The sequence below is a fragment of the Peromyscus californicus genome, unplaced genomic scaffold (assembly GCF_007827085.1).
Source record: "Peromyscus californicus insignis strain IS unplaced genomic scaffold, ASM782708v3 Scaffold_18__1_contigs__length_77618521, whole genome shotgun sequence".
In the NCBI taxonomy this organism is placed as follows: domain Eukaryota; kingdom Metazoa; phylum Chordata; class Mammalia; order Rodentia; family Cricetidae; genus Peromyscus; species Peromyscus californicus.
The window spans coordinates 37,621,462-37,635,991 of record NW_026294480.1 but is presented as its reverse complement, the minus strand read 5'-3'; positions in this window follow the sequence as shown (position 1 = coordinate 37,635,991).

The following is a 14,530-nucleotide window of genomic DNA, read 5'->3' as shown; positions in this document are numbered from 1 at the left end:
TGTGTGTGTACACGCACACATGTGCACACTTGCAAACTATGGTTAGCATGTGGCAGTCAGAGAACAGTATGAAGGAGTTGGTTCTCTCTTTTTCCTATGTGGATTGACCTTGGTTTGTCAGGTTTGGTGGCCTTTACCTGATGAGCCCTCTGGTCAGTTGTCATAGATCTCCTGTGTGAAGCACATGCTTAGAGCTTTTGTCCGTTCAGGACTTTTTGTCTTTATTAGCAGGTCTGAGGGATTTTTGTTTGTTCCCTTGTCTGGCCTTGAACCCGCAGTGTTCTTCGTGTCTCTGCTCCTGAGTGCTGGGATTACATATCTGTGCCACCACATCTGACAGTACAAGTTCTTCACTCATCCTAGACACCAGTCTTCTGGCCACTTTGTCCTGTAATTCTTTCCTTCCTGTCCATGACTCATCTATTTATTTTGAAATGATCCCCTTTGTTGAGAGGTTTCACTAATTTTTTTTTTTATGAAGTCTGATAGATCTAATTTTTCTTTAATGGTTATTACAGCACTTGGATTTTATTAAATGGCTTCTCTAAAATCTGTTGGTAAGCTCAAGAAAATCCAAAGCTGTACTGGGTCTGCTGGGATAAGTGGTTTTGCCTAAAAAGAAACATCCATTTTTTGGAAACGGGCAATATGTAAACCTCTCAGGAGGATCTTGGGGGAATGAAGCCAACTCTAAATCTTCCTTTTGCTCTGTTTTCTGGGTTATAAGCCTCTGTCTGATGTCTAGAAAGAGTCACCAGTGACAAACCATGTTGTCCAGGAATCAAGCCAGTTTTATGCTTAGGGACATACTGAAGTAAACTCAAAGAGAGATGCAGGTGCACGATGAAATGGGTGATGCAGGTGATGGTGTGGGACTGGACACGGAATAGTCCTCTTTGAGAGAAACAGGACTTCGAACAGTGGCGGGATGCTAGCTGCAGGGATGTAGCAATTCTTTTGGCCTGTTCTTAGGTTGCATACCAAGACCTCTCCCAAGATTGTACTGCTCTGTTTGTCCATGAAGTTGATTTCTCCCTGCTTTGTATGGACCAGAGGGACACTCAACACAGACACGAGATTTTGAAAACTAAATCGCATCTCTTTACCCGATGTCCTTGTTGCTTGACCTACTTTCCCTTCCGTGCTCTCTGGAGGGTGCAAACTGACTGGACTTTTCACCATTCATACACACCCCGTGGAGTAGTTTTCTCCATCATCCTGTCTTCTCTTGGCCACCTCCCTGCGCTGCTTCAGCTGCGGGTCAACCCGGGCCATTGACTCCTGCATTTCTGTATTTTTTTTTTTTTCAAACCACAAAAAGGTCTCCCTCATTATTAGAAGCTGTGGTTTTAGGAACGGAAACCATTATATGGATAAATTTTACTGTTTGGTTGAGGGTGAAATTTGCAAATAAGTCTTTGTTTTTCATTGACAAGTAGGCTTTTATAGATCAATGGATGATTTTTCATTGGGGATTATCTTGAGGTAGGAAATGTGGAGAAAGGACCAATACAAAAAGGTCAGGGCAGCTCTAACTCTAAAGACTCCTATGCCGAGACTCTCTGCATGCCAGGCGGCGAAAGGATGTAAGATAACGGCGACTTTCACAGCCCACCTTCTAGGTTCAGTTGTTTCTGATGGGGGTGAGATGTGAGTGGTGTGTTTTCTAGCTCTATCCATGGCGAGAAAAGGTAGGTCAGGATGATTCCGTGTTAGAAATACCATACAGGAGTCTGGCGTGATGGCACACATTCTTTTTTTTTTTTTTTTTTTTTTTTGGTGCCTGTCCTAGATCTGGCTCTGTAGACCAGGCTGGCCTCAAACTCACAGAGATCTGCCTGCCTCTACCTCCCGAGTGCTGGGATTAAAGGCATGTGCCACCACTGCCTGGCTGATGGCACACGTTCTTAATCCCAGCATTTGGAAAATGGAGGCAGGAGAATCTGAAGTTCAAAGTCATCCTTGGCTACATTAAGACCAACCTGGGCTTCATGAGATCCTGTCTCAAAAACAACCAAACTTAAGTAGAATAAAACAAAAATAAGTATCGAACGAGACACCACGACTTCTGAAATGAAGATAACGGTTCTAAGTAATTAATAGACAAACACAATGGAAGCAATCACATATGGCAGATCAATGGAACTGATCACATGGCCACAGAACAAATAATGCTTTCCGCTCCAGAAGGACGTGTTACTCCCTAAGTCATGGCCAGTATTAGTGACTTTTCTATTGTTGTGTGATCAAATACCAAGATCAAGGCCTCTAAGGGCGAGTTTATTTGGGCTGACAGTTCTTGAGGGGTGAGAGTCCATCACCATCACAGCAGTGAACATGGCAGCAGGCAGACAGGTTGGTTAGAACAGCTGAGAGCTCACACCTCAAGTTGGAAGGAACGAGCAGAGAGAGGGAACTGGGAACGGCATATGGCCCTGGAAACCTCAAAGCTCCCAAAGTGACGTGCTTTCTCCAGCAAGGCCACCCCTCCTAATCCTACCCAAACAGTGCCACACACTGGGGGACCCAGTCTTCAAATGCCCGAGACTATGGAAGGCCATCGATCACTCAAACCACCGTGTGGTCAATGGCAAATAGATCTGCATATTTAACATCACACTCAACCAAAGAATGACAAAACACCATTTCTTCCCCTTCAGAATGGTAATAGTGCTTAATAATGCTTCTGTTAAGGCACCGGGGGATACCAGTAAAGCCCAATCAAGATGTGTACCACCTACAGCGTAGGCGTCAAGTGGGCACCACAGCTTTGCTGTCGTTTATCTCTTCGGACAGTTCTGCTGCCTCCAAAGTTACCTTCTGCCTGTGGACACTCTTTCTCTAGCAGAAGGGGCGTGGGGGAACTGCCTAGCCCTGGACTCTTTTATTCCTTCCTGTCATTTAGAGCTGCTCCTAAATGTATCTCAAGCAATAGTGCAGAACTCTGAGAAACCCTTTCTGCCTGAAGCGAAGCTCGAGCCTGTCAGCTGGGCTATGGGGCCTGCTGGGAGCAGAAGAGACTGAGCTGGTCAGGGCAGTGGATAACAGTATGGGACCACGACAGACAGCAAACTCTGGTGCGCTCCCCCTTCACGTCCTCCTTCCCTCCTTCCCGAAGCTGTTCTTGAGTGGTGGCTCCAACATTCCGAGGCATGGGTCTGACAGCCAAGTGAGAAGCTTGGCAAGGAACACTTCAACTTTTCTTCTCATGACTGAATAAAAAGTGGCAATGAAAATGCTCCAGCTTGGTGATTCTATTGATAATTGAATGAGAAATCTGTATGCGAAGAGGCTTGACGTATTTTGTAGTCGAGATAGCTCTGGTTCTGACACGGAACCTGAGTTCAGTGGGAACATCTGTTATGAGAGCCTTTGCGAAGGAAGGCTCAGCCATCGCCATGGTCAAGGGCTCTCTTACTTCCTTTCTTCGTTCCAGCCTGTCTGTCTGAATCTTCCACTATCTAAAATAAGGCCGCATCCAAATTTTCTTTCAAGCTGATTATTTGTCTTCCATTAATTTCATAATTACCACGCAGGTTTCAACACACTGTCAGAGGCACAATGGTTCCTTTGGTGGTGACCCCCGTCACCGTTCTTAAATGAATTCGTAAGACTTGTGTGATTTTTCAGTTTGACTCTGTGGTGCAAGGCCTGCGAATGTTTAGTTGACAATACAAGTGTGCCTCTCTCGTTTCCTGTTTTTAAGCGCTGCGCTTAATTTATTTGAAAGGGTGGAATATTTCAAATTACAATTCAGCAGTTTTACTAAGGAAGGCTGTAAAACACAATGAGCAAGGAGTTTTACTTCCTCCTCACAATAGCTACTCCCCTCTTTTGGAAATCTTGATAGCCTCCAATCAGTGGGAATGACTTTTAACTCACACTGTAACATTTTGAGCAGCTCCTAGGCCAGGGCTGGAGCTGTGCAGGGCATAGTATTCCTGCACACTATAATTCCAGACGCCTTATTAGTACACGGAACGCGTCTGCCTGTGCTGATATTGTTCTATCTTGTTAAGCTCCCCCTCCCCCACCGACTGGGCACAGCATTCGGATTGGCTAAGGTATACAGTTGCTTGGCCAATCAACTGAAACCTTTCTCCTGCAACCCTAGCAACACCTGACAATGGTCATTGACAAATGTTAAGAGGAAACCCCTGACAAAGCTAAACAAGGGCAAACAAGGTGAGTGCTACCCACAGAGCACTTTGTGTGGCCGGAGGAGTCAGTGGTTTGTGTCTGACCTGTTCCCACGCTGACCAAACCTCCACACCCACCAGGGTGTTTTCAGGGGGAAAGAGTTCTTGTAAGGTTCTGATGCACTGGTCATGCTCTGTCCCTGATGCTAATGTGTCCTTAAGCTCAAGGCAAGGGGTTCATTTTCTGAGGGTGGCAGGACTCCTGGTGCATCCCCAGTGGCACCTCTCCCAGCCTTCTAGCTACAGAGCTATTGCTTCCCAGCTTGACCCTCCTGAACCCTGATGGTGTGCAGTTGACTGGTGGCCTCCCCTGCAGGGATACTGGGGCAGCTCCTCTCAGGGTGCCATAGCCCCTGCTGGGCCACCCAGCTCTGTGTGGCGTGGTGGTGACTGAGGGATTTAAAGGCAGAGCCAGCCCCAGCTGGGTGGAGTGTCGAAAAGAGAATAAGAAAGGGAACCTGCCAGAGACATGCACAGACAGCTCATAAGCAAGCACAGGTTCCCTCAAATGACGTAATAGCTGTGTCTCTATGATACCTTCCCAACGCCCCCTTAAATGGTCACTCCAGTTTGTCCAGCCACATGGAGAGCATATTTCAAACCCTGGTTGAGAAATGCATTGTTCATCTCTTAGTTGCTAATGAAGACGAGAATGCCTAAACCACCCAACACATAACCAATTAATTTTTCCATGATTACCAGTGCTACACATTAGAATCCCAACAAAGACAGACCTGAGTATACAAATGCAGACATTTTACACATAGAGATCTAAAGTGCACAGAACAGAGCTGGAGAGGAGAGAGAGAGGGGGGAGGGAGGGAGGGAGAGAGAATGAGCATGTTGGGGCGGGGAAACCTTCAAGGGGCACCAGGGAATTGAAGAGTGTGAAATCCACGGTGGGATCAGCTTTTATTGTCATCTTCTCGCCATCAGTACCACCCTCCAGTGCCTGCCCTGATGCTAGTTTTCCATGGAGGGTTGGCACTGTGTCAGTTTAAGGAATCCCTTGGGAGTATAAACTGATAATGACTTCCAGTCTAAGCCCTTCGAGGGATATTGATATTTTTCAATGGGGATTTACAAAAGTGAAGAGAATCAAATCTCTAGTGGGTAGGTTGTAAATTAGGAAATATCTTTTAATCTGAGAATTTGGCTCTGCTCAAATACACTTTTTTTTTTTAGGTAGGGGTCTCTTGTGGGCATTCTTTTTAAAAATATTCATTTATTTATTTTATGTGTATCTGAGGGTATCAGATACATCAGATCCCATGGAACTGGAATATAGGAAGTTGTTAGGTGCCTGTGGGTGCTGGGAACTGAACATGGGTGGTCTGTAAGAGCAGTTAAGTGCTCTTAACCACTGAACCATCCCCTTTGGGGGGTATTCTTAAGGTCAGAATTACAGGCAAGAGAAAGTGTTTGGGGTAGAGAGAGAGGGTTTGTGATGAAGAATAATTCATTAGGTGGGTGCCCCACAGAGGGATCTCTTTACATGCAGAGGCAGAGACTGACAGGCTAAATTTCCATGCAGAAACTCACTAGTAGTTAGTTTTAGAATTTTTAGTATCTGTTTTTCAGAGAACGTTTGAACTTTCTGGAAACATAAGATATTTTACTACTATAATCTTTTACTATTATATATTATAACATAGTAAAGACAATGTCTCACACTGCTACCTGCATGCAACAAGGTATAGGTTCAAGCCCAGAAAGAAACTACGTCATTATACAATGGTGTAGAATTGTGGATATTTTCCTATTAAGAGGGGAAGGGTTTTCTTTTCTAGATTTTTCAAAATTTTCAATACCCTGCTCAAGTCTACAATGGATATGAGAAACCAACTATTTGTAAAGTTATAAAACAACAGCTATCACCAAAAGGCTTAACGTCAGATGTCCGTTTCTTTGTCCTGGAGGTTGAGACATTTTATCTACCTATAAAATAGACCCAGAAAAAAAAAGTAACTTGAAAACGTATGTAGTGTAGTTCCTTCCTTTATAATCCAAGTTCCCGGGAAGACAAGAGGGACTCATGAGCTATGTGAAGGGCTAGGGCCGTGTCTAGATGGAGACGGGAAAGGTTTTCATTAGGTGCTCACAGTCTACGGGCAGCTGTTTGCACATTACTTGAGGGTAAAACTGAGAGCCAGAGCCAGCATCTGGGAGAGTATGACAATCTTTTTTTTTTTTTTTTTTTTTTTTTTTGAGATAGGGTTTTTCTGTTTCTAGCCCTGACTGTCCTGAAACTTGCTTTGTAGATCAGGCTGGACTCAAACTCACAGAGATCCGCCTGCCTCTGCCTCCCGAGTGCTGGCATTAAAGGTGGCACCATTGCTGCCCAGCTGAGTACGGTGATCATAAGAGAACAGTTTGGAGCCCTGGCCAGAAAAATGCCCAGCACATAGTAGGTGCAGAAATATTTGTTGACAAGGAAGCATTGCCTCCAAGTCACTCTCTCAAAATCGACAGTGGCAGGATCTAGAACCCTGACAGAGTGGCTAGCTCCCCTTTCCCAAATTCATAAATTGTTTCCTATCTCTATGGTAACAAGACTTAAAATTGCCCAAACTTGAGAGACATTTGAGACGAAAGCCAGAAAAAAAAAAAAAATTAACAAAAGACAATGAATGCTACAAGCAGCATGTCTGACAGTGTGGTAAAGTTTCTGACATTTGTTTGGGAAGATTGTCTTCTTATTTCTTTGCTTGGAGATGATGTGATGATTTCCAGAACGTAGCAGTAATGGCTTCCCACCATGCTGCTGAACGTTCATCGAGTAGGTTTTATTCTTTTCTTGAAAGGGGAAGAAAAGAACGACCCATGAGTCTTGGCAGCAAATGAGTGCCTGTAAGCCCTTGGAAACTGCTCTCCTGGCACACACCTTCACGCTAACTGCAATGAGAAAAGGTTAGCTTGGCTCAAGTGCCTCTGCTTGCTCCCTTCTTCAGGGTTTGCAAATAGTTATCGAGCAGCTACTATTTCCCCCCCCCCCCACACATAACCTGCCCTATATATGACTAAATAAAAAATTGTAACTCTGGTAAGGACTCCCGGTACATGTAACTACTGGAGTGTGTAATAGGCAGAACTGACCTAGCAGAGCGGCCAGGCTATCCTCCGGAAGTATGATTAAGCTGAGGCAAGCAAAATAAGCCATGGCTTCGGGGCCCAGGAAAGGAGAACATCCAGGCAGTGGGAACTTTTGGGCAAAGGGCCCCCTGGAGGAAATGAGTGTTCAAGGAACTGAAAGCAGGCCTGAGCAGCCTACCTTGGCAGAGGCCCAGGGAACGAACTTGGGGAAAGGCCAGTTGGAGAGGTGGGCAAAGCTAGGTCATTCCTGAGGCACAGCTGGGCAGCGTGCAGAGTGGGATCATGAGGGATTTGGTCTCCAGCATGGGGCACACTCTGAGGAGCTCAGGCTGTCACAGCAATGCATAGCAAACTGTTCCTGTGTGCAATCTGGCAATGGCAGCTTCTGGGCCACCTAAAACCTGTCAGAACATTGCTATAGATCCCAGAAGAGAACCATTGAATTCCAGTATATAGTCTCGTGAAATACATTAAAACTAAATCATGTTCATTGTACATTATTTTATGCATGGCAATTCAGTAGGCACCTCAGTCATCATGATTTTCATATATTAACTCCTCAGAAGCCATGGTTTGGCCATTCAATAACCTCCCTTCTATCTGGGAACAAACTGAAATCCAGAAAATCTTTTAAGAAGTCAAAAATGCGACCAAGGGAACTTGATTTTTATTTTATACTGAATTCTATCATGCAGGCCTTGTGCTTTCTAAGACCACATCAGAGTGGGAACAATGATTCAGGAAGAGAAGGGTTGTTATGAGTAGGTATAGGTAAATAATTTAAGGTAATAGGAACAGCACCACTGTAAAGGCAGAGTCAAAAATAATACTAGAAAAAAAGGACATAAATTTGGGGGTTAAAGAGTACTTGTGGTACTCAGTGGTAGAGTACTTGCTAATCTTGCAAATGACCCAGGCTCAGGTCCCAGCATCCACATGGCAGCTAAGTGTCTACAACTCCAGTTCTGGAGGATCCAACAGTCTTCCAACCTCCTTGGACACTAGGCATGCAAGCGATGTGCAAACATACATGCAGGCAAAACACAGTTGTTTAACAGTTTCCTCTGAGATTGAAACATTCCATCCTGTGAGGAAGCTCTTTACACCATAAAGTAAACAAGTTAACGTAGCTTCAGGGAGTCCCTGAAACTGACCAGATTCACTAGGCCCCTCCCTTCCAGAGTAAACAATAAAAGCTGAGCCTCACAAGCTTTGGTGAAGACTCAGACAAGGCAAGCTGCAAAGAAGACTCTGAGACAAGACCCCAGGCAGAAACCAGCTGAATTGCCTGGAAGAGGTTTAGAATAACAGAGTCATTAGCAAAGGACACTTTTCAACCTGTTGAACTGCCTGCAGGCTGTGCAGTATGCTTCAGGTTCCCAGGTTTGTGAGCTGTCACCTGTGCTGGGGTGAGCTTTGGTGATACAGCTGTCTGTGAATCATTTCTGCTCCTGTAAGTAACCCCTCATCTATATTCCTGTAAGTAACCTCAATAAAACTTATTGTTTCAAGTTGAACTTTGGTGGTATCTGTACTTTGGTTTGTAGTGGGCTCCTTATTTGGAATGAGTAGACTGTGTGTGTCTCAAGAAAAGTTTGGTTACACAACACACTCATATACATAAAGGGAAGAATGGAAGCAAAAATACCTTACTAGAGCTTAAACAGTTTTATTGCGTTTATAAGTCCTTACAGTTAGGACTTTTTTTGGGTTTTTCGAGACAGGGTTTCTCTGTGTAGCTTTGCGCCTTTCCCGGATCTGCTCTGTAGACCAGGCTGGCCTCGAACTCACAAAGATCCGCCTGCCTCTGCCTCCCAAGTACTAGGATTAAAGGCGCGCACCACCACCGCCCGGCTATACAGTTAGACTTACGAAGTCAAGGGAGTGTGTCGTTTAGAAAGATTTTTGTGGAGTTGAGCATCCTAAGAGTTACAGAGCTAAATCAGATCTTACACTTTGGGAAGTGTCTGCTCACAGTGGCTCTCCTGAAGCTTTCGCATAATCTGTGGAGGTACCAGCGAGGGCAGATTCATATGGAAAGAGTTCCAATCAGGTTTTTCTGAAGCTTCATTTTTATAAGTTAACTAATTCTGGGTTTGAACAGTTATCGGAGGTGACACTTTTCATGTCTGAATTGTCGTGATGCTATTCCTGCCAGGAGGTGACTTCCTAAATACTAAAACATATTGTAGCTGATAACATGCCCTTAATGAATCCATTTTAAAGTTTGGTTTAGACATTTTAACCTTTTATTTTTATTTTTTTATTTTATTTTATTTTTTTAAGACAGGTTTTCTCTGTGTAGCTTTTGGAGCCTATCCTGGAACTCGCTCTATAGACTAGGCTGGCCTCAAACTCACAGGGATCCGCCTGGCTCTGCCTCCCGAGTGCTGGGATTAAAGGCAGGCGCCACCACCACCCAGCCTTTATGTTTTCAACTTAACAATCAGAGTAGATTACTCACTAAAGAAAGCAAATGTAATACCTCTGGAAGATTTGATTGAGTTTACTGTGAAAATTTCAAAAGAGGAAATAAACTTGTAAGCAAATTGCTGACCTGAGTCTTTGGTATATGTTGAACGGACATGATGTATTTCTCAGAATTCCAGACTGTTATCAAAGTTTCCCGTTCTAACAGAACACACTTTCTTAGGATAGAAAATGATTGATCAGCAGTTGAATGCTGTTCTCATGACAGATTTAAGAAGGGTCCACCTTAAGGGATGCAATGGCATGGGTTTAGTGAATGACAAGATGATATGGTGTATGCTTCCAGATTTTTCCTATTCTGAAGAATTCATGGCATGGGCTAAAAAGATCAATTCTAAGCCTTACCCCACCTATGCTGAATATGGAGCTCTAGAGGAGGGCTGAGAGAAGTCTGTATTTCTCCTCCTTTCTCTCCCCACCCCTCTCTCTCAAGGTTTTTAAGACATAGTTTCTCTGTGTAGCCCTGGCTGTCCTGGAACTCACTCTGTAGACCAGGTTGGCCTCACTCTCAGAGATCTGCCTATCTCTGCCTCCTGAGTGCTGGGATTAAAGGTGTGCACCACCACTGCCTGGCCTAAGTGATTCTTATGAACTGGCCTAAGTGATTCTTATGAACTGGCAAGTTTGAGAAATACCGGATAATGGAAAGAGTTCTGATGATGGACTCAAATTTGAATGTCAGTTTGATTGGACCAAATAATCTTTGACAAAGTTCTCTGTGCCTCATTTTCCTTATTTTGATTCTTAACCTAAAGTTGCTGGGGTTACCCGTAAAGATTCCAGCACTGTGTCTGTAATCACTCTCAAAAACCTAGTAAGACATTAGTGGCTTGATTCCTTAAGATTTAACAGAGAGAATAATTTCCAAACTTTCCCCCTCTTTGAAGATGGAACAATTGTTATAAACTGGCTGGTTCTCCATCACTCCATTCCCACTTCTTCTATTGCCCAAGAGTTTCTTTGGTAGTAATGACTGGCCCGGACAGAAGACTCTTTGGGCATTTCTCCTTGTTACAGGCACTTTTTAATTGATGAAGTGTCATCTCTAAGACCCCGTTCTCCATCCCTCTTATCCACACAACATGGAATTATCTGTTATTCCTTTGGAGGGGAGATTAATGCTTGGTTCAGAGGTTAACTATGCTATTTGAGGCTTATATTCCCTTCTAAACAATTGAATTATATTCCATGGAACGTTATTGGCTTTGGTTAATATAAAAAATTATATCCCAGTATGAAAAATAGCATGGAAATGAGCATAGTTTTGTCTGTCTTCAAATGACTTGAAGTTCCTTAAATCTAATCCAATTTCCATGTCTTAGAATCTTCCTACTAATGGCAAATTATTGTCCTAATTAGCTGAGATGACTAGTAATAATGATGAGGCAATGTGGTTTTCTTTTCCTGCAGGCCTAAGTACTGGGACTGTGTGAAGTTCTTACTACCAAAGGGTAACTTTCGAAAGTCATGTGGGGAGCTTGTCACATGTTAACTTCTGATTCCCCGTCCAAAGGTGGGTGCATTATGGGCTGCAGCAAAAATTAGTGCTTTGGGAATTTGATAAACTGATACTGAATTCAATTACAAAATTTCAGTTTTCATTTTTTTGAAATTCATGCTGAATAGCCCAAGCTGGCCTTGCATACCTCATCCTTCTGCCTCTGCTTCCTGTGTGATATACAGGCATTTTTTTTTTAATTTAAAGAAGTAAGAGGAGCCATGATAGACCGTAGGCTAGACTCTCCTTCCTTACAGTCCTGTTTCTTCCTGCCTGTCTGCTATCCATCCATCCATCCATCCATCCATCCATCCATCCATCCATCCAATCCCATGGTGTTGGTTGTGGTGACTAGGGATGGGTGGGGGTTTCTTTCTTCCTTGAGTTCATCAGTTTAGCTACTGGGAGAACTACTTACAAAGCTGACTGGGGAACCTAGCTCCTGACCACACCGGCTGCGTGGTGTGATGAGTCACGGCATATGGGAAGCTGTCGCCTTTCCCCACTCTGGTTCCCTACCACTGCCTGATAGTAAACACTGAAGATGGACCTGATTTGGTCCCTGGGGTAGAGGCCTGGTAGGAAAGGGAAATTATAATTTAAAATGATTTATACAAACAGCAGGAAAATAACCATAGATCCTCAAAATTGAGAAGCAGCACAAACACCAGTCAAAGATGGCATGCCTTCACTGGGCTCATGGGCGTAGCTAACTATGGGCAGAAGCCTTGGTACAGTGTGTGTGTGTGTGTGTGTGTGTGTGTGTGTGTGTGTGTGTGTGTGTGTGTGTGGCAACAGCGGGGGGAATCAGAGGCTCCAGAAAAGGGGACATAATCCTAACCCCTCACAGAATGTCTAACCTGGCAAGGAAAAGAAGACAATAGTTGGGAAGTGTGACGCTTGGCATGATGGTATGTCACAAGACAGATTCAAAGTACTAAGGCTCTCAGAGGGAGGTCACGCACCAAGGTGGGTTTTTCCAGAGGAAATGGCATTTAAGCAAGTCCTTGAAGGAAGGATAGGAATTTAACGAATTCCAAGAGAAGAGAGAGGTTTCAGGCCTCAGGAATGTCTTGAGCAAATGTGTGGGGCAGGCAAGTCCTGTTGGGACATAACAGCATTCTTGTTGGGGAACTGGGAAACATTTCTTTTGGGTTTTAGTAGAAGACAAGGCTGGAAAGTTGGGTTTGGTCAAGACAGATCAGACTTTGGACTTTTTCCAGTAGGCAGCATAGAGCCATCGAAAGGGACTTGAGCACGAGGGTGACACCAACAGAAATGTACTTTGAGAAGCAGGGCAGCTGGGTGGGGGAGGACTTGAAGGAGCAAGGGCTCCACAGACATGCCAAGCCAGCAAACAAGGCTCTTGCTAGGGAAGAGGAAGAAAAATTGACTTGTGAGCAGCGAGAAGGGCTGGGATAGTCAATACTGTAAGTGAAACTGGGGGAGAAGCAGGAAAGAGGCTGTCAAAAAGGACCACAGCTTGGGGGCCTTTTTTATAGGTTGAGAGAGAGAGAGAGGAGAGGAGAGAGAGAGGAGAGAGAGAGAGAGAGAGAGAGAGAGAGAGAGAGAGAGAGAGAGAGAGAGAGAGAAAGAGAGAGGAGGAGAGGAGAGGAGAGGAGAGAGAGGAGGGGAGGGGAGGGGAGAGGAGAGAGAGAGGAGAGAGAGAGAGAGAGAGAGAGAGAGAGAGAGAGAGAGAGAGAGAGAGAGAGAGAGAGAGAGAGAGAGAGAGAGAACGAATACCGGAGAACCTAGACTCCGGGGATACGTAGTACTTTTGAGTTTGAAATGGGCACTCTGGCGATGACTGCAGTGAGCTGGACATGGAGATGAGCTGAGGTTTTGGTTGGTGTCTTCAAAAGACGATCGTAACAGGTATAGGATGGGGTACATTAAAGTTTGAGGAAGAGAAACAAAAAAAAAATGAGGCCTGAAGACATAGTAGGGTGCCAGAGAAACCCAAGAATGAGGGGACCCGTTCAAAAGGAAGGGGGCAGAGTACCCAAGGCCCCAGGGAGCTCAAGTTGGGTTAGACTGGGCCAATGGGCCGAGCTTTTCTTTGAATTAGGAAATGAAGCTTGGATTGCCCCAGGGCTAGTTCAGCCCTAGAGCACTCAGGCTCCAGGGGCCTTGTTTCCATCCCCAGGAAAAACTAATCACAAAATGATGGGATCCCTCCAGGGAAGGTCCATGCCTTAGATCCAGTCTCTTTAGTTCATTACAGTATCGAATTCTTTCTATGCTCTTCCCCTCCAAAGGTGTGTTATTTTCCTGTAGTGGAAATTAATCCATTTCACGAACACCACATCTGACCCGGAATGAGTCATTTATTCTGTCTGAGGGCACCCGTTTTGTCATCTTTAACTTTCCAATTCAGCGGTCTGTGTACACGTGTGAAAATGTTGGCGATCTATACTGCACAAGCCCTGTCATGACTTTTTGAGGACAGACTAGATAGAGCTCACCCTACTTTCTGCGCCAACAGCCTAAGTTTTAAAGTCTCTTAAAAAATCACGAGATCTAGATTTTAAACAACCGAAGGAAAGTGACTTCCTCTTCCACTTACCCATAAAGATCTCCCAGTTTTCTGTCCAGCTTTTTTCCTAGGCACCGAGGAGGTGCCTAAAAAATACTGGACGGATATACAAAAACATGTCACCAAAATTTTCCTAACAAGCAGCTATGGAAAGTCTGCCAGCGTCCTGTCTCCAGGGACCTCTAGCCTGGGGCTCCTGATGCCCGACATGGATCACGTCCAATGTCTCGGGCGGCCTTCGCTTTGAGTGGGCAATTTTCTTTACGCCGACGCGCTTAGTCGCTTTAAATTCAGACCAGGCAGGCAGTGGGGGAGTAGCCAATATAAGTGTCAGAGGAGCTAGGGCTTATCTCCAACAATAGGACAGTATCTCTTAACACTGTTTACAGTAAAAACAGAAGGTGGAGCAAGAAGTCAGGGTGTCTACCGCGGTCATTAAGCCTGCGGCTTGGCTGAGATCTAACCAAGCTCTGCAGAGTGCGAAGAACAATGTCCGCAGGGCTCCCGGTTCAGACGGGGACTCGCTTCACCGCCTCCGCTGGCGCCCGGGCACCGGCGCCCAGCGCTGCTCGCTCGCCCTGCTGGCCCGCTGCGGGAGGACCAGCCGGTCGGGCGCCGCCAGTGCTTGCAGGGAGCGCGGCGCGTGTCCCGAGCGCCAGGACTCCAGGTCCCAGCCCAGCCGCAGACTCGAGAGCGTCCGCGGCCGCTGTCAGC